This window comes from Lissotriton vulgaris, chromosome 6 (assembly GCF_964263255.1).
Source record: "Lissotriton vulgaris chromosome 6, aLisVul1.2, whole genome shotgun sequence".
NCBI lineage: Eukaryota > Metazoa > Chordata > Amphibia > Caudata > Salamandridae > Lissotriton > Lissotriton vulgaris.
In genome coordinates this window covers 1,326,991,126-1,327,011,024 of record NC_141694.1, presented here as the reverse complement: position 1 = coordinate 1,327,011,024, position 19,899 = coordinate 1,326,991,126, and the positions used below count along the sequence as shown (strand labels likewise).

The following is a 19,899-nucleotide window of genomic DNA, read 5'->3' as shown; positions in this document are numbered from 1 at the left end:
CAGGGTGGGGAGACTTGCACGGCTCTCACCAGTTTTTTTTAACCCAGAATTCCATGCAAACTTCAAACTTTAACAAAATTAATACATTTCCGGCAGATTTCAGTGATGGAAATGTAGGAATCTGCAATGAGCCACAAACTTACTACCGCCCAGCATTTCCCCAAGTCTCCCAATAAAAATGGTACCTCATTTGTGTGGGTAGACCTACTGCCAGAAACAGAAAACAGCCCAAACCGGAACATAGCTATATCGCATTTTTCCACCCAAAACTGACCCTTTCTTTACAAAGTGGGTAGCTTTGGATTTTGGGCCCTAGCACAGCCGGCACAGAGGAAAACCTAGCAGACCTGTACAGCTTTGAAAACTCAACAACCAGGGTAGTATGCAGGTGCATGACTTGCTTATCTCTCACTAGGTATTTGAACCTGAAGTCTTGCAAATGTCAAAGTTTGGTAAAAAAAACTCACACATTTTCCATACATATCTGTGTTGGAAAGTTCTGAAATCTGCGGGGAACCCTGAGTTCCCGCTTATCTACTGATAAGAACAGTATCTCACTTTTGTGAATGGGCCACAAGATCATGGCACAAAAAAGCGCTACATTGAGAGATAGCAATCAGAGAAGCTGCAGTATTTGGGGCCGTGCTGTGCTGTCACCCGAGCAAACCTTTGAAGCACAGCAAGTTTTGGAAAACTAGACAACAAAGGGATACCAGGGGAGTGTGCCTTGTGTGGATCCTATGAGGTTTTCCTTTCCACATGCTCTGCAAAACTCAAACTTTACCTAAAGTCACACATTTTCTTTGCATTTCTGTGATGGAAACTTCTGGAAGCCACAAAATTCCTCCCACTCAGCACTCAGTGTTACCCCACCTGTGCCGATAACAACGCTGCTCCACTTGCGTGGCTGGGGCTACTCCCTGCAACAGGAATGGGTCAAGCTAAGGTGAATGGGAGCCCCTGTGAGGGGACGTCCGTTGACTGTTCCTGTTGCGGGCACTAGGCCGAACCACACAGAGAGACTACCAGCATATTTTGTTGGGGGTGTGGCCGTAACCATGCCCATGATAGACAGCCCCCACCCCTATATTTGTTTTTAAATTAATCCCTGGGGGGGGGCAGAAAGACTGATGTGTGATCCACAAGCTGGGATCAACTGGGCAGAGATATTGTTGGTAAGGGAAATTCTCCCCTTTCCAACGATACCTCTCCCATCCCAATCAGTACTGGGGGGGCTGAGATACGTCCCCAAGCACTGATGCAATGAAAGCAAAACGAGCCCATCAGCACGTTTTACTTTCACTTTAGTGTAATGACGTCAGTGCCCTGAGCACTGATCGCCATTACATTAAACAGAACAAAAAAGACTAAGGCTACTCTGGAATCTCTACGTGAGCAGCCTGAGTTTAAAATATAACAAAGGAATCCCTCTGGCATTTAAATGCCTTCCTATTGTCACCCAAAGGGCATCAGAAGCACTGGGGAGTTAATGTGGGTACCGGCCATTGGCAAACACCCGTACTTAAGGGGTTTAGAACAGTAAACATTTTGTTTATATTGATGGAAAGTAAAAACATATATTTGATGGGACCCAAACAGTTCTCATGCTTTTATATCTAGGTCTGTTTATTTTTCAATAACAGATTTCTAAGTTAAGCTGCTAGTTCCAACTCCATTCCAAACCAACAACAAATGCTTTGCTTCTGTGCAGTGAACATACCACTCCTTATACTCTAGTAAAATGAGAGGATTATTTTGGTTTGTGACACAGCTGTAATTGATGCTATTGTCTCCTTTTAAGTTTTTCTGAAACATTAGGCAATCATTTATTAAAAGAACAAGCTAAATGTAGATTGGATTGAACCTGAAAAAAGAGAACAGAAAAATGCAGAAAAGAAAATGAATTTCACCACGGAACAGCATGGAATCCGGTCCCAGAATGCTTGCTTCCGGTTCAGGGAAGACCTGGCTAGGCATTTCGGGCTGGACTGTTCCCACGAGGCACAGGGTCAAGATTGATTTGCATAAAGCTGGGTCTGAACTGAGGTGGCGAAGTGAGCTAAAAAATGATGATGGATTCAACCCAGATCTGTGACTGGGGGTGAGTGTCTGAAAAGTTTCAGCGCTCCGTCCATCATCTCCTTGTGTTTAATGTGCCCTGTTACGCCTTTAAATGTCTTCTCCTGATGGAATATTCCCCTTCACCACTACATTTACAAATTGTAATACAACAGTAAAACACAGGGGGTCTTATTATAATCCTTTTGGAAGCTGTGTGCCCGTTTTGAATAAATCCATAATACAGGTAATTTTGCAAGACAGTGCGTACCGCTGCCGTTTGCAGCAGCAGGGTAAACCACCTCCATACAAAATAAACCACCCTCTTGCAACAATGAAAGCTTCCTTCTTGCGTGCACAGTAGGTACCGCAAGGGCTTTCCAGCGCTATACATACCCCAGATCAATTTCTCCTAATTTGTCATCTGGATTCACAGATTGTTATAAAATGGGTTATCACAGGGTTACAACTCAGATGATCCAGATTCAAACTGATCAACTTACCACTACACCACACTGCATCCTCTTAGTATATAATCTCCCACACAACAATAAAATCATTATAGTTTTACACAGACACACTGCAAATAAGGCATATTAGTTGATTGTCTTGATGCATGATTCTCTCATTCAGAACCGCGCTCAATAAATGTAATTATAATAATAATAATAACCTATTCCTGTCTCTCTGGTTGTTTGTCACAAGCGTGGTTGGCGATAGACTATGAAAGACATAGATCTACAGCTGCAGCTCTGAAAAAAAAAGTAAGTAATATAGAATGTGGGGGGGAATAGGGACATCCAGAAACAGCATTAAAGAAACTATTTTTCCATACTAAGAACTGACATATGTTAGCGCTGGCTGGCTAACTATCAGACACTGCAAATTACATTAGTTCAAGAAAACAACCGTACGCTGATCCCAGAACTGATGCAGACCTAGCCATAAACTCAAACAAATTCCCTTTGTGAAGCTACATAGCATGGTAGGGATCAAACTGCCCGTACCCTCTCTGAAGTATCCCGTCGACCAACATGTTCAATGCACAAGGAAAGCCTAAGTTACTAGACAGAAGGGAATCTACAGGTCTCATTTCTAATAAATACCTTTTTGATTCCAGCAAACTGTGAATAGGTTTAACATACTGCTTAGTTTCTATTCTTAGAAACAGATAAATGAACGTCTCTTTAAAGCAATTTTCGCTTCAGTGGTAATTCCTATATGAATATTAATGGATTTATCTTTAATAAGTCATACTTTCTATAGAAAAAACGAAAACTGGCAGAAGATCAACCCTTGCTCCCCTTATCCATTGAACACACTTGATTGCTGGAAGGGAGTAAAAAAAAAAGAATTCTCTGTCTCTTAGTCTGTACTAGACTTCATAAAGAGGTTCCACTGGGTGGCAAGTTAACATGGACAACAAAGACGTGTGTGACAACAAACCCGTAGTCAATTCATGCTAGCAGGCGCACAAGCCTCCCTTTCATGCTAGTGACTGCCGATCCTCATCAGTACCGCATGTCCTCCGCAATCTCAAAAGCAAAGGCAGAAGGACACGATTTGATGAATGTCTGCCAAGAAGAAGCTCAATGGAACCCTTAGTTAGGACAAATTTTGCCTTTCACAGAGGTTTGTAAAGGGTTTAACTAAGCAATCTCTTTGAATTGTTACAATCTGAAAAGACTTATTCAAGGGTTGGCTCAGTACATAAAGACCCCTCCAAATATTCAGCCGCCCATTGTACCCTCCATCTAATTAGAGAACCTCGTCAGACCATTGATCCTGCCCATAGATCAACAGTGGACGGGGGTGTTCACTAAAAAAAAGCAAAGACGTGTATGATGTTAGTAATGTAAAACCAACCAGCATTTTTAAATAATTCAAACCATGATTACAAACTGCCATTGATCAAAATGGTTGAGCGGTACAATCTACCAAACTGTAAACAGCTATTATCGGATGCATACCATTTCTTTAACTGGTATGTAAAGGCATAGAGTAATCGCTTTGGTGGGTTAATCTTTCATGTGACAAACTCATTTACATTTACAGCATGGGTGCTACATGTACCTTATAAGTGCTAATTAAACTTCTACCAAAGATTTGCACCTCATCTGAGCAATGAAGAGGGAAACAATGCTAAATGAATAGCCTAAAATGACTAAATCAGTGAAAAAAGTCATTTTCATCTGAGAAATATAAGCACAAACTAAAGCATCTGTCAACTTGCCCCACAGTTATAACCTATTTTCTAATCAGACAGATCAATTGTCCCTGCCACAATGAGTTGGTTATCTTAAATATGTCACTTTCTATAATAATTTTCTATCTATCATAGGTTTACATTTTGTTCTCATATACCAGATTACATTGGTGACATACTTCTGAATTTTGATGCGCAGATAATTGCGCGGAGGGCACACTTTCCGTCTTATTTAATATCATTCTTTTAGATATGTCTTTTCTTTCAACCTCATATGTACCGTTTTTTTCTAATCCTCGTTTACTTGCCTGTTCCCTTCCTCAACTTTTCTTTTTATCGTCTATCTTTATTTTTTGGTCTGGAGGCTCTTTGGGCTGCCGTATTATATGTCTAGTGTTATATTATAATGCCATTTGAGACTTCTGGTCTAGTCTCTTTTCTTTTGCACATTTCGAAAATGAATAAGGCATATTTAAAAGAACCGAAGAAACAAATGCATGCATCGGCGAGGGTATATTAAATTACACTAATGAACAGGATAATTGTAACTTTTTTTGTTTTTTTTTAAACTTTATTTTTGATTATGCAAGGAAAAACATAAACATTCCCCCCCCCCCCCCAATTGTGGCATGATAATTTTAACTTTAATAATAGCTTCCAATTTAAACAAAGACACTAAGATTGAGCGAGTTATTTGTAATAGTTTAACATTCCTTACAACCAAGGACCTCTAAAGCTTACTCTCCCCAATAAGGCAGCCCTGAGTATCAATGACGAGACTGCCAAAGGAAGATTGACAAAGGTCTGGGTAAAATGTCATCACTGACTTACAGCATATGGTTACACTTAGGAATAGGTTATGACTCTTTGATAATTCATAGTCATGTGAAATGGTAATATGCATAATGCAAGTATCTGCATGATATCCGGGCACGTTTGTTAGTTAGGGAAATTAGCTAAACCCTGCAGTTGCATACAGTGCTCTAACTGGAAGTATTGTATAGATGGTGTTAGAAAAGTACACCAGTTTCTAAAATATTTTCCCTTTTCACTTCTTTTCTTATTAAGTAATAGTTTTCTTTTTTGTTCAGTTCCGTGTCTTTCCACTCACGTTTTAAGATCACTTCATGGACTGTTGCTTGTTACGGCAGTGTATGCCAGTTTGGACTGCCTGGAAGTCAGAGGGCCAGAGAATTGTAGCAAATTAACTCCCAAGCCGTTGTTTACACAGAAATACAGATTTTGGGTAGGTGCAGGGGTGTACATCCAATTAGCACTAGATGTCCTTCCCCTCTTTTTGGACACTCCTTTTTTTATGGCCAACACTGCATGCCCATTCAGGACTATGTTTAACTTATGCAAGGGATGTATTAACTAGGGTAGGGAGGAACATAGTATGTACAATACACTGCTGCACATAGATTGTACCACTGATTAATCTTGAGAATCATGAAAAGTTATTAGTCGACACATATGGCATTTCATGATGGACAGGTCTAAAGAGGAGCAGGAGAAATGGGGGGCCAGATTTACAAGCCCCTCTGCGCCACCAGTACGTCACTTTTCATGACGTACTGGTGGCGCAGGGGGCTTCTCCATATGTACAAGGACAGGAAAAGCCACCCTGCGTGACTTTTCCTCTCCTTGTACATACGGCCCCTTCACATGCAGCAGTTTGCGTTGAAGGGGCGTTCCATGGGTGTTGCTGTGGTTGTTCCCACGCAATAACCATGGGACAAGACATATCTCCAGATTTACGAGAAATCGTAAATCTGAAGATGTGTCTGATTGCTACGCCACCCGAGAGGTGGCATAGTGGGGCGCAACGAGGAGAAATGTTTTCATTTATCCTTGTTTTTTCCTCTTTCAATGTGTGCTGCATTCTACAGCACGCAGTGAAAGAGGAAAAAGCCTTTAGTGATTGTTTTTGTGCAGGAAGGTGCCCCTTCCTGCACAAAAACAATCTCCCCATTGCGCAGGCTTCCTTGCACCATGGTGCATGGGTCCCGGCGCTTGACAGCTGTTTGTGCCCCAGCGCAGGGGAGAGCACAGGAATGCGACATATTCTTGTAAATATGTTGCATTCCTGTGCTCTGAAAGTGCTGCCGCGTGGTGCAGCCTAAGGGATTCCAGTGCCACACTGCGGCCCTTTCTTGTAGATCTGCCCCTGGGTATTTTTTGGCAGAGGTATGTACCTTGTCTAAGTACGGGCCACGGTTCTAGGCAGGGTAGACTAGATACACACTAATAGATAACCTATGCTCACCCTCTGGTAGCTTGGCACAGAGCAGTCAGGCTTATCTAAAGAGGCAATGTGTTAAGTATTTGGTCAAAAAACACACAGTAACACAATGAAAACACCCACACAAAAAAAACCCCACAAAGGGTTTAGCAAAATAGAGAGTAGTTTTATGAGAAAATCAAGACTGAAACTGCAAAAATCCAATAAGTAGAACTGGGGTTATGGATTTTTTTAAATAAACTAGAAATAGTGCTTAGAAGTCAATAGCACTAATGGACTACTTGAGGTCCCACTGGACCGTAATAAATCCAAAGTTGAGGCCGACCACGATGGAGGGCAGGCCAGCTTTAGGACTCAGACAGGTTCTGCTGACAAAGTACCTTGGATGGAGCAAGCCCGGAACTCGAAGGCTCGATGCGAGGAGTTGGGGAAGCACTGTGTCGCAGGCCTGAAACCTGTTTGAAATGCTACTTATGTGGATGGAACAACCAGTGCTGCTGGCCCACTAGTAGCATTTAGATTACAGGCCCTGGGTATATGATATACCACATTACAACAGACTTGTATGTACCTAAATATGAGATACTAAGTAATGCATTGCTGCTTGTGAATATATTAGAGGGATCGTGTTTTAATAGCTTTTAAAATCATATAGTGTATCTCTCCTTCATTCTTAATTCTTTTTACGAAGTAATTGGTTTTAACAATGAACTGTGATGTTTCTATTTTGTTATGGTCATAAAAATGATCGAATACAATTTTACTTACTTAAATATGCTAATCAGATATACACAAATGTCACCATGTTTAGGGGAGAAACACATGCACATTAGCACTGATCAGCAGTGGTAAAGTGCTCAGAGTTCTAAGGTCAACAAAAAGATACAGCATAAAGTGTAGGCAAGTAGGCAAACTGTTTGGTCGAAGACCTCCCTATGGATGACAGGTCTAACAGTACTGAATAGCATAAGTCAGGCCTCTGTTCAGAGCTACACAAGGGGATAAACAACAAAGGATTGGAATGCCATCCAGAGCAACTGCCAAAGGTTTAGACTATGTCCAAGCATTCCTCCTGTGACCTTTTTGATGTGATGCCAACTGTGGCAATTGGAATGTCTGGAGATGGGTTCCTATCTCGCAGTGTGTAGCCAAAGGATCTCAGCAATACCTCAATGATGAGGCCTTACAAGAGGCTGAAATTGTTCCAGGTATGCTTGTGTTTCATGTTTTTTGTAGGTGGCCTCTCTTTGTAGTTTAGGATTGACTGTTCCATTTAGGATCACTGTCAGTACTCATTGGCATAAAACAGGCCACTCTGTCTGGAGTTACATAAATGGTTATAACCCTTGGATTGAAATACTAACCAGGGTGAGTGCCAGTGGTTTCGTTAATTTAAAAGCTTTCCTCACATCACATTGTGATGTGAAAAAACCATAAAGGTAAAGTTGTGCCATACTAAAGAGGCTTAACTAGGCCGTAACCAGTCTGGGGTTTCCTGTGTTCTCTTCTATAGAGGTTCTAATCTAGTAGCTTGGGATGAACTCTTCCTATGAGGAGCAGGTTCAATACTGATTTGCATAAGTCAGGCCTCTGTCTAGGGGGCACCGTGGGTGAATAACTATTGATCGAAATACCACCAAGAGCAATTGTCAGTAGTTTGTGGAAATTTGCAGGTATTCTTCTCATCACAATTAAAATATTCCACAAATAAAATGGTATAATGATTTGCATATACCAGTGTAATTCAGAGGATCCTTAGAAAAAGAAAACACATGCATAGAGGGACTACCAGAAATATATACTGCAGCAGTTTCACAATCACATTATTGGGTCTTTCCTACTATTGTTTGTCATTTGTGTATGGAAAGTGCTTTTTTAATACTAACTTTATTTGTTCTCCTGATCTGTTTTGAAGCAGTAATACAGAAAAGGAGTTAAAAAGGGGTGCATTTTGATATCTGGAGGCCCGTTGAAACAGGGTACAATGGGGAAGGGGAAAGCAGAGCATGTGAGTTCTCCACCTGGTATGAAACACGCGACCATTGACTCCTTTCTAGTGAAAGCAGTGGGGGTCATCTCAAAAGAAATAGACAGGGCAGAGAGGAGGCTTTCCTTGGACTCTGGTGGCCCCAGTGGTCACCCGCTCGACGTTTCCCCAGACTCGACTAACCGAAAACCGATAGAAGGAGCCCCAGAGGCAGCTCTGACAGTCATAGAGGCCTTTAGCTCTTGTCCCAGCAACCTTACTCAGGAACATAACAACAAGAGCAAAGCGGCTACTGCCTTGATCCAGGAAGTGGATTCTGGAGGGCCCCCAGCTCCTAAAATGCTACGGCGAGTCAACAAGAAAGGGGAAGGGACTGCAAACATCGATCTAAGGGGCATAGAAGAGCTCTGGACTCCTATAAAACAATAAATTACTGAAGTATTGACTGATTTATTACCTAAGTTCTGCAATTAACTCACTAAAGTAATATTAGAGTCTATAGACACTTTAGGCAGAGTTGAAAATGCGTTGGCTTCTATTAACCCAACGTCCCCCACTGTTACCTCACAGCAATAGACAGTACAAATTGGAAGCACCCCTTTAGTTATCCTAAGTTTTAATAAGCCCCTTATTTCTAATTCAAGGGCAGTGGGTGTCACAAACCGCGAAATCGAGCCTTTGGATATCCAGTTACAATCGATTAATACAAAGTCAGGCAACTCGGACCAGACCCACCAGCACCCCCCGCTACAGCAAAAAGGGAAGCGGTCACAGATAGCTTATTTGCCTTTAACAGTCCTGGGTTACTACTAATTGATCTCCCCCAGTGTGCTGCCCCTATACTATGGTTGTGGTAGGGGTGCCAGGCCTTGCCTCTCAAAGAACCAAACCTACTGACTAACTTATCAACAAAGTTACACACTGGAAAATATGTCAGAGTTAAAGTGGAAGACCATATGCATATCTTCCATGGAGCCGCGAGGAGGGAGTTGCCATGGGAGGAGGTAACATTGATAACTTTCGGTCTATAGGTGCTCCTTCCCTCTCAATTTTAAAGGCTAATGAGGCATTTAACGGGCTAATAAATAAGCCATACCGGTCTAAATACCTATTGGAGTATAGTATACAGTGCATGAAAACTGTTATATGCATCACTTAGTATTTACTTTGAATTTACACGCATTTCATTTTTACAATTTGGAGTGTAGAAGGGATCTCCTTTAGGTCCTGAAGAGAAGCCAGGGGAGGGCTTTGAAACATGTTGACACAGGAAGCACTGCCCATTGAAGCTTAAAACTTCAGTCCTATTCCCCACTTTTAACAATATCAGCTCGAAGGAACATTAACGTTTTTTGTTTTCCGCAGAGCCAGGTATTATTTAATCAACCACTTTCACATACTTCTGACCCTTCCACTCACACTCCTACAACACAAATAGTATTGTTACAAAAACCAGTGATCCCACGTAGCTGTAGGTTGCAGCATGCCCGCAGCGGGATCGGAAGACCCCAATGATGAAGCATGCCAAAAAAAGGTCCTCTTGGTGGGTGAGGGGTATTTTAACAAAGCTGTGTGCTTTCCACCATCGTAGGAGACACACAAAATCAAGAGGAACACCACTTTTCTTATCTATAAGGGTGGTTCTTTTTTAGGTCTCGGCTAGAGTAGGCTGCGCACATGCGCATTCTCGCTGGCGAGATTTTATGTTTTAGAGTAACTTTCACTAGTGAGGTTTAGCCCCGCGCCTCTATTCCATTGGCTGGCATCACCGTTCATGCTAAATGGTGGCCAGCCATTGGAAAAGAGGTTACAGTGACGTACTCTTTTCTCTTTTAGAGCCGTCCAATTCGGACTGGCTGCCCCAACTTACTGCTGCCGTAAAAGGTTTCTTATCTTCTTTATGGGATGAAACAGATGGCCCCATAAAGAAGATAATAAAACTTTTACACCATCAGAAAGTCCGGCCGAGCCCGTCCAAGTGGGATGGTTCTAAAACAGAAAACTCAGCGTCATGGCGTCCTGCCTGCTTTCCCCGTGCGGATGCTAAAATTGCATAATTACACATTTAATTGGTGAAATGTCCAGAATTATACATTAGGTGAAACATCGGAATGCGCTTTTCCCAAATAACCTTTACGAATCAGGAATTGTAGCCTTTTTTTTCATTTAAGTTGATAGTTATTGTCCTTGGTGGGAATCTGAGTCTCTGCGTCCTCGGGGTGGAGCCAGGCACGGCGTCGCCAATCAGCGTCAGCCTCAGCAAGGCCACGGCAAAAGCCTGGAACACTGCGCTTCATCCACTGCTTCTTCGCACTCTGTATCCCAATTCCCAGTGACACTGCGGCGAGCCACGGACTACCCAGCATGGAGAGCACACTCCCCCCACTCATTCGAGCCGGAAAATGCAGCCCTCCCCGGGGCCCCCGTGTGAGTTGCTATTGTATGCTGGTGGGCGGAGGAGGCATGGAGAAAGGGTGGGGGATGTGGAGTCGCTCTGTGGGACTGGGCAAGGGGGCGTGACTGCCACGTCCGTTGTAGCAACAGTAGTACATCTGATTCACCCCAGCCCCCGGTTCCCCTCACCCCCACTCCTTCCTCAGGCTCTCCCACACCAGTCACAGGGCGGTCTTTGCTGATCGTTATCTTGTAGGGCTGGCACAGGAGCCCCACACACACTGGGGCCTCACTGGTAAAGTCTTGAGAGGGGGAACATCAAGATGGAGAGTGCGGCAGTAGAGGGGGCCCTTCACTGCGCTCTCAGCGCCTCTGTACACCTCTGGCAGCAGACTCGGGGAGATGGAGGGGAGCACCTGGCTTATCCCCCCTTTACCCCTCCTCCGGCACCACCACACTGCTGGGAGCCCCCTCTCACCAACGCACATGTTCAGCACATTCGTCCGGGTCTCTGGCCTTGTCTGTGTGTGTGCTTCCATGAGTGGGGAGGGTGGTCTGTGTGTGGGGGTGCGTGCGTGTGTTTGTGCAGGTAGGTGCGCACGTGTGTGTGTTTTGAAGGCCCTAATCACATGTGGGTATATATGTGAATGGGTGTGTGCCTGTCTGTGTGTGCATGAAGTAGAAGTGCATGTTTCCTTCTACATGTGTCAGTGTTTGCTTCTGTGTGTGCTTGCATGAGTGTGTGTGTGCGCACGTGTGTTTGCTTGCACGAGTGTGTGTGTTATGTCAGTAGAGGGGATCCCACCCCACCCCTCTCATCCCTGCCCTTTCTCCAGCCGGATCAGGCCTCGTTGCTCTGGCGCCTCTGAGAGGCCCTTCATTGCCCTTCATTGCGCTCTCTGTGCAACTCTGGCAGCAGACTCGGGGAGGGGTGCACCCTGCTTATCTCCCCTTTACCCCTCATCCAGCACCACTATGCTGCTGAGAGCCCCCTCCCACTGACGCACATGTTCAGCACATTCGTCCGAGGCTCTGGGCTCTATGTGGATATCCACCCTGCCCTCGTCTGTGTGTGTCCTTCTGTGTGTGGCAGGGTGGGGGGTGTGTGCATGTGTGTTTGAGTAGGTGCGCACGTGTGTGTGTTTTGAAGGCCCTAATCACATGTGGGCATATATGTGAATGGGTGTGTGCCTGTCTGTGTTTGCATTAAATAGAAGTGCATGATTCCTTCTACATGTGTCAGTGTTTGCTTTCTGTGTGTGCTTGCACTAGTGTGTGTGCGCACGTGTGTATGTGTTTGCTTGCTTGCACGAGTATGTGTGTTTTCTTGCCCGAGTGTGTATGCCTGTCTTAAGTGCATAGATATATAAGTGTTTGTTTCCTTCTGCATGTGTCAGTGTTGGCTTGTGTGTTCACTTGCACGAGTATGTGTGCGTGTCTGTGTGTGTGTGTGTGTTCAAAGAAACCGACCACTGTGCTTCCATCACAAGTGCAGATTAGCACACCACGTTACCCCCATTCCTGGGAGCAGCCCTCTTCTCAGCGGTCCCCGTGGTGAAGTATTTATATCCCCCGCAGAGAGGTGTTGGTAAACTCCTTGATCCGATGTTCAGACCTCGCTGCTCACTGCCCACCTCCCACAGCAGACATCCTAGCAGACATATCACAGAGACGCACAACCAGCTCTCGCTGTGCGCCTCTGTGTGTCCATGTGTCTCTGTGCATTGAAAATGCAATAGGTCTCGCCTTTCATTAAGTGAAAGCCATTTGCTTTGCTATACAACACCATTAGCAAAGGCGAGACCTGTTGCATTTTCAATGCTTGTGTTTATATATATCTTGATGGCCAGGAGGGTCTCTTGGATAGGTTGGTCTAGGAAAACATTTGAGGGCGATGGTGTGATAGTCACATTTAGATTCCCAGAACAAGCCCGAAACCTCTTGCAACAGACCTCCCAGCCCCTTCATCTAGAGTCAGGTATCAAGTCATTACCTTTGGGCTTTTTTATAGGCCCTCCCAAAATATCATAATCAGCAATCAACCCTCATCCCAGGGGGGAGTTTCTTTTTTCCTAAGGGGAATACAGGCAACGACCCAGACTGACTGCAAGGGCGTGTGGGGAACAGTATAGCCACTGTTAAGCCTGCAGGATCACCGTCACAGAGATCAAAATTTAGGAAGCTACCGTCTGGTGTTAATGTTGAACATCATCTTAGTTGCACAAATGGCCTGGGTCAAGAAGCATGGGGACTAGTAATCCAAAATTCTGCTTCATTATGGCATTTTTAACCCACACCCAGGGCAGGGGTGAACATTTAAAAATTGTTTCCTGGGACGTGGCAGGTCTAGCCGCAAAATTTGCGGATGACAGATGGCTTCATTTTATTAGATCCTTTAATATCATTTGTCTTCAGGAGACATGGGAGACTGAAAACAACTACTTTCTTGAGGGTTATAAAAAAAAATGCTGTCCAGCAGGGGGCACAAGAACATGAAAAGCAAGGGGTGGCCTAATTATCTTTATAGAGCTCTTGAATTGGGATTCCAATGTAGCAAAAAAGGTCTTACATTAGAGGTTGGTAAATCATTTTGTTTTACTATAATTCATTTCTATAATGCGAAACGGAAATCTCATGGGCCCTCTAGTCTTGAAGAGTTAAGTAGTCACCTTGAGTGGATGCAGGGAGAAGGTCTTGCTCAGGGCATCTAATTCTACGGGGAGATTTCAATTGCCATCTACGCCTAGACCTTGCACTGAATATGTGAGATTGGTCCACATGTACGATTAGAGATGGCTTGGATATGGACCACTTCCTAGAAGGACAGGCACTGAATGCCTTCCTAAACACTCATAGTTTAATATACACCCTGGATCCGGTGGTGAACCCTCTTGATTCCCCTCTGCCGCCGACCTATAAAGGTAGGGGATCAGCAACTTTTAATGATCTTGTATTTGTCTCTTTTCCTTTGAAGCGATTAATATCCTCTTTTAATATCCAACACATCGCTTTTAGTGATCACAACCCTGTGACTGTGGTGCTCATAGAGCCAGGAAACCAGACTGCGCCCCATAGGATGAATGCAAGGCATTTTGTAAGGGCTTTTAAATTCCAAACACACACTTGTGCGTGTGCTTGGAATTTATCACTTGCTATTAGGCTTTGTGTGCTGTCTTTCTAAGAAACACAGCACGCAATTGGCCCAAAGGGGGTACAGGTCCTGCCTTCTCTGTTCTGTGGTCTAGGGTCCGCGGGAGCGAGCATGAGCGCCAAATGTTCACAATTATCGAGCCGCTTCTCGCGGTCTCGATAATTGGAAACAGATGGGCAAACGGGCGCTTTCACTTTCGCTGCAGAGGGCTGCAAGCACCACTTCTGTGCTTGTATGTGTAGGTTTGAAGGAACAAGCTATTTTGTGCACTTTATCTGCGACGCCTTCGTTTTTTGTTTTTTTTAAACATGTGTATGCATGCCGTGTGGTGCGCGCAGTGCGCAGACACCTGCACAGCTTAAGAAGCAGCAGATACCGGTTGGTTTCTGAATCAAAGTATGCCAGTGTGTTTGTATGTCATGCGGTGTGCGCCGAGCAGCAGTACCTGGGTTGTCCTATGGATACAGTGGCAGACGATCTCTCGCAGGCAGTTGGCCTTGTCGCCCTTGAAGTAGACATTTGTAGAGGTCTTGTCCTTCAGGTAGGACTTCTCGTCCGCCCCGTACTGGTGCAGCAGCGCCGGCTCGCCGCCCTTCTCCGAGTTGTTCATGGAGTAGCGGGTGCCCATGGAGCGGTCGTCTGCCCCACGCGCGTCTTCCTCGCCCCCGGGCCATCACCGTAGCAGGGGCCCCTGGTGTTGTCCGCGATGTAGGCGGCCTCGGCGGGGGACAGGAAGTTCACCTCACCCTCCTCCTGCAGCGCCCGGCGCTAGGCCTTAGCGCCCCCATCCAGCAGCACGACGGTGGCCAGGCTTGCGCTCTCGTTGTGGCTGAAGTCCAGTTGGCTCCACTGGTTCTTGGCCTCCTCCAGCTGCTTGCGGATCTTCCCTATGTGCTTCGACCTGTTCATGGCTCGAGTGAGTGCACGCGGACAGCGCTCGGAGCAACTCAGCACACGCTGCCTTGCACAGAGTGTAATATCGGCCTTAATAACAAAACTATAAAAAAATACCCTAACTAATAAAACACTGTTGTCAATTGAGGTTAGAGACTGGTCAAAAAGTCCACGCCCTATCCTTTTTCAATTAGATTTAAGCTAAATAAAGAGGAACATAAAATAAACTAAAGTGTCACTTGCGAGCCCTTTGCTTTGGTGTGCGCCCTGTCAGGGCTTTCGCAGATTGAGCGCCCGAGCATGGAGCAGCCTGTCAGAACGCTCCGCAGATGCACCTGTGCACAGCTGATCAGATTACAGCAGGGCAGGAAGCTGCAGTTCCATCAGTGCATTTATGTGACATGCCCACCCCGGCCTCGGGATTCACGTGTGATTCAGCAACTTATCATCCGAGATATCTGGCAGGATTCACACCGTCAGTGCTTCTACTGCCAGGCTTCCAGGGCGGGGTAGTATCCACTGGTTGAGATACGGAGTATAAAAACATATAACATAGCATAAGTTTACAGAATACAGTCTCCATTTAGCAGTCTAGTTCCTGCCCCCAGCTGCTTTAGAGTGTGTGACCTGCACAGGTACAGCTGCCTTTAAATTCCTGCTACACTATCATCAACATGCAAAGAATAATGCCTGCGCTTCCGATAGTGGATCCCTTCCGTCACTTCCTGTTTCACTCTGTGCCTGGGCCCGCTGGTATTCATCGCCAGGTGAGCAAGCAACTCTCTTATTTGGTGCTAGTTCAGATCATTCCCTTTTGTTGCTGCTTGTATGTAAATCTGCAGGTCCCAAAGGCAAGATCTATTGGCTATGCCAATGCTTTTTTATTTATGGTGTATAACAACGGTCTAGAACCACCCGTGATTGCTTTACAGGCTGACACCCCCAGGTTAGGCAGGAGACTGGTCACCGTCTTGCTGTATGTGGACGACACAGTACTGTTATCACAAACCCCAAGAGGATTGCAGGTTTTACTTGATGGGTTTGTGGCCTTCATGAACGGGAGGGACCTGGCAATGAATCTGACCAAATCGTACATCATGGAATTTGGTAAACAGGCCACCAGGCATAACACTTACAAAATGGGCACTCATAGTTTAGCGAAGGTCCCGGCCTTTTCCTACCTGTGCATCTTATTTGACGAGAAAATAAAATTTAAACATTTGAAGGAGGGGAAGATACCAGACATGAAAATATCAATAGGAGCAATTGCAAACTATGCCCACAGACTAGGCACATGGTCACCGGAGGTAATTTTAAAGTTGTACAACTCCTTTTGTATCTCTAAGGTTTTATATGGAAGTGAGATATGGGGTTTTTCTGGGGCCAACAAACTACAGACCGCACAAAATAAATATCTCAGACGAATTTTGAAAGTACCCCAGAGTATCCCCTTATACTCAGTCCATGAAAAATTGAGAATGAAGAATATAACGGACTTGGTGGCCGTTAAACCTTTATTCTGTTGGGTGAAGATCTGGTCTAACCAGGAGGCAGGTTTTAATGGACTAGTAATTCTGGACTGCCTCTCCTTTGATCACGCATTAAAAATCCCATGGTTAAGATATGTCAAGGAAACCCTCAGGGCTCTGGGCACTGCAGATATTTTTATGAGCTACGACACAGTGAAATCACAGGATAAGAATATTGTGAAAGATTTGTTTTTTAAACAAGCCATGGGTTCCAGGGAGGAAAATGAGCCTAGAAAACCCATGGTAAAAGGGCATGCCCTGGTGTAGTCTGATTAGGGCATAGAGTCTTATTTAATGATTTTAACAAACGCTCACAGCAGATTTCTAATTACCGGTTTTAGATTGAACATGCTTCATCACGTATTGGCATCATCCCCCCACGGTTTTGTTTCACACATAGAAGACAGAGGTTCCCTGTAGCTGCAACAATAGGTCTCCACAGGATACCCTACACTTTGTTTTCCTTTGTGAATATGTCACACATCCTAGGCGACTGTTTCTCAAAGTGCATTTAACAGAAATGAGATTAAAGCATCCCTGTTAGACCTGGCACCATTGGTGTGGGTCTCCCTTTAATTTTTGCTGTTGCCTCCTGTATTTTTGCTGGTGCTAGATACTTTGGGCACTGTGCCACTGCTATCCAGTAATAGTAGAAAAAAGAGGGGCCCCTAACACCAAAAGGGATAGGGCACTGTACTGTATCAAAGCTAGTTTCGCTTTAGGTAGCTTGTTCCACTCGTAGACCACAATCAAGCTATCACATGCCAGCCAAACATACCCCTCACTCAACTCACTTGTCCTACTTAGAACAGATTGAACCATATAAAACAAGGAAAAACAAATACCTCTGAACTATTAAAAAGTTTTTTTACATTCATTTATTCATGTTAAAAAGGGGTTTGGTTCTAGAGAAAAACACAATCCCCATACAATACATCACTTATAGGTTAAAAAGTATTTTAGTCAAATAAAAAACAAATCAATCAAAAACACATCATAAAAAGAGAGTATCGAAAATAGACCAATATAATGTGTCTTCAAGTGTTACACATCCATCATATGGCAATATCCAGGGCACGGAGTTCAGTAATTTTACAATTGATACTCTACCCTGTGCCTTGTGATGAAGGATTGCGTATAGGTAAAAAGGCGTCGACGTGTTTCGATGGTCAAAATTATAATCCTATCTTTGTCAAGACAAAAGATAATACTCTCTATATCTGATAAAGTGATTTGCAGGTTCAAGGTATATTTCGAGGAATGAGGTACCTTTCGTATAATTTATTTTTCTAGGTTGCCATCAAATCTGATTCGAATTATTTAGAAATCCAGGACATTCATGAAGTAGTTTCTATTTCAAAGGCCGTCTCAGGTGGGAATGAAATCACCCCTTTGGGGGGAAGCACTGCTATTTGGATGCAAATGTTCAAGTTTTCTTATTCAACCGGCGAATAAAGATTATTATTATTATTGTCATTTATTGTCAATTAATAAAACCTTTGCTACTGTGTTGCTGCTTTTTCCCATTGTCCAAAGACAGGCATCTATCAAATCATGGCTTCTCAAATTAGAATAAAATGAGAAATTTGTGTTAGTAGTTTTAAAATAACTCCTTTTCACCTCCTCATCCCTTTCTGGTTGTTCTCACTTACACGTTCCGTACTCACACATATGTAGGTGGCAGGGAAGTGGGCACCAATTATTTCAAATTAAAGATATTACAAAGGTACTTATTTTCAGTTAGTAACTGTAAGCTAAATTGCAGAGAATATCTCCGTCTGTGGTCGGTCTAATAATGTAGACAACATGATTTCTTTGCTTTCTTTTGCAAGCTGGCTCCTATGGATAGTGTGTCTGTTTGTCTCATTAACTCACACATGCATTCGGGATTTAACTGTCCCAACATTTAAGCAGTATTACTGACAGACAAACTAGGCTGATGTAGAAGGCAGATACTGAGTGAATAGGTTTAGTATTCACCCAAAGACCAGGAATGTTTAACCTAAGGAGAAAAATAGTGCACAAGGAAAATGAGCAATGTTGTTCAGTTGGGTTGTTTGTGTTGTATATACGGTGAGTTTACCATAGGTTTTTCAGTCTTCCCTCTAATGGTTTACACTAAGATTATTTTGTGTAGTCTGCGCAAATGTACATTTTGCATGGGTGGACCCTGCATTTTCCAACACAGCCAGGACGTCGTCAGACTGGAGATGAAGAAGTGAATTAAAGATCAAATCAGGAAAACAGACCTTCTGGATCTATTCCATTCACCAAGGATCTGAAACATCTTTGTGTCTGTCCAAAAATCCATCAGTTAAGGTATAGTTCACTGTCCAGCCAAGATACCCTTAAATGAATATGTCACACGCAGAGCTTGGTATTACACGTCTTAATCCCCGCTGCGTGTAACTACGAACTCAACATTCTAAACAAGAACTCTATTCACCTCACCGGAATACTTACGTCACAGTGCTATGGAGTCCATAAGGAACCAAAAGCGTCCTCTCCTCCGCGATGTTCCCTCTAATTATTTTTTTCTGTGCGTGGCAACAGAATATTTGTGAGTGCCGTTTTCTCAGATCTGTGCAGGGCCATAGGTAAGAGTGTATTTTTTAACAACATTGAAAGGGCTGTAGATTCAGTTCCCCAACAAGTTTCACTGCATAAAGTGCCACAATATGGCAAGGTTTTGAAGGAGCCATATATTGGTGTTGCTTTTCAGATCTGGTGTAAGCCCCATCCTTTTCATTTTAATCAAAACATATCTATAAATACATACTTAGTACATACTTAGTGGGACTTTCAGTCAGGCCTATTCATTCATTGGGCTGTTATAGTGACTTTCTGATTTTTCTGCAGCTCACTACAGAATACAGCAAGATGCAATAGGTCTGCTACATCAGCAATTCACCCCTTTCTCTGTGAGCGAAAGCATTCTGCCAAAGCAAAATGTTGCCATCCATACAAAAAATGGTCCTCTTCAGTACTAACGACTTGGCACATGCCAATGTGTGGGTGGCAGTACTTCAATGGCTTTTTTAAAAACATTATTAATACAAACTTGTAAATGCCTCTGTGTGGACTTGCTTGTGCACACATAGGCAGCCATTTATGAATGGCTTATGTAATGGAGTTTTACAAAAAAGACTGCAAAACAAACAAGCATTGGCAAAGCCAAAAGTTTTAAACGCAACACCAAACCTACTGACTTTGCCATTGCTTGTTTATTATTCTTATAATTTCACTACAATGAGTAGTTTGGGAGACAGTTGACAAATATTGCATTTCAAAGAACAGCAGGCAGGAACATTGCTTAGCACAAGATTGAATGTTACAGAGAATTTCCTGCCCTTTAATTCATTTGGAAATCTGAGACAAAGCAGGTAGTGTACAACATACTACAATAGAAATCTCTGGCAAAACATGACATTTAAAGAC

At 43.7% G+C, this 19,899-nt stretch overlaps 1 protein-coding gene and 1 pseudogene across 1 annotated transcript in view; both read right to left on the bottom strand.

The window, feature by feature from the left end:
* Positions 1-19,899, bottom strand: part of UST (uronyl 2-sulfotransferase) — a 911,106-nt gene that overhangs the window by 673,560 nt on the left and 217,647 nt on the right. The gene's annotated exons all lie outside the window — the stretch shown is intronic.
* LOC147708842 (protein FAM83A pseudogene) lies at positions 14,430-14,947 on the bottom strand (annotated as a pseudogene).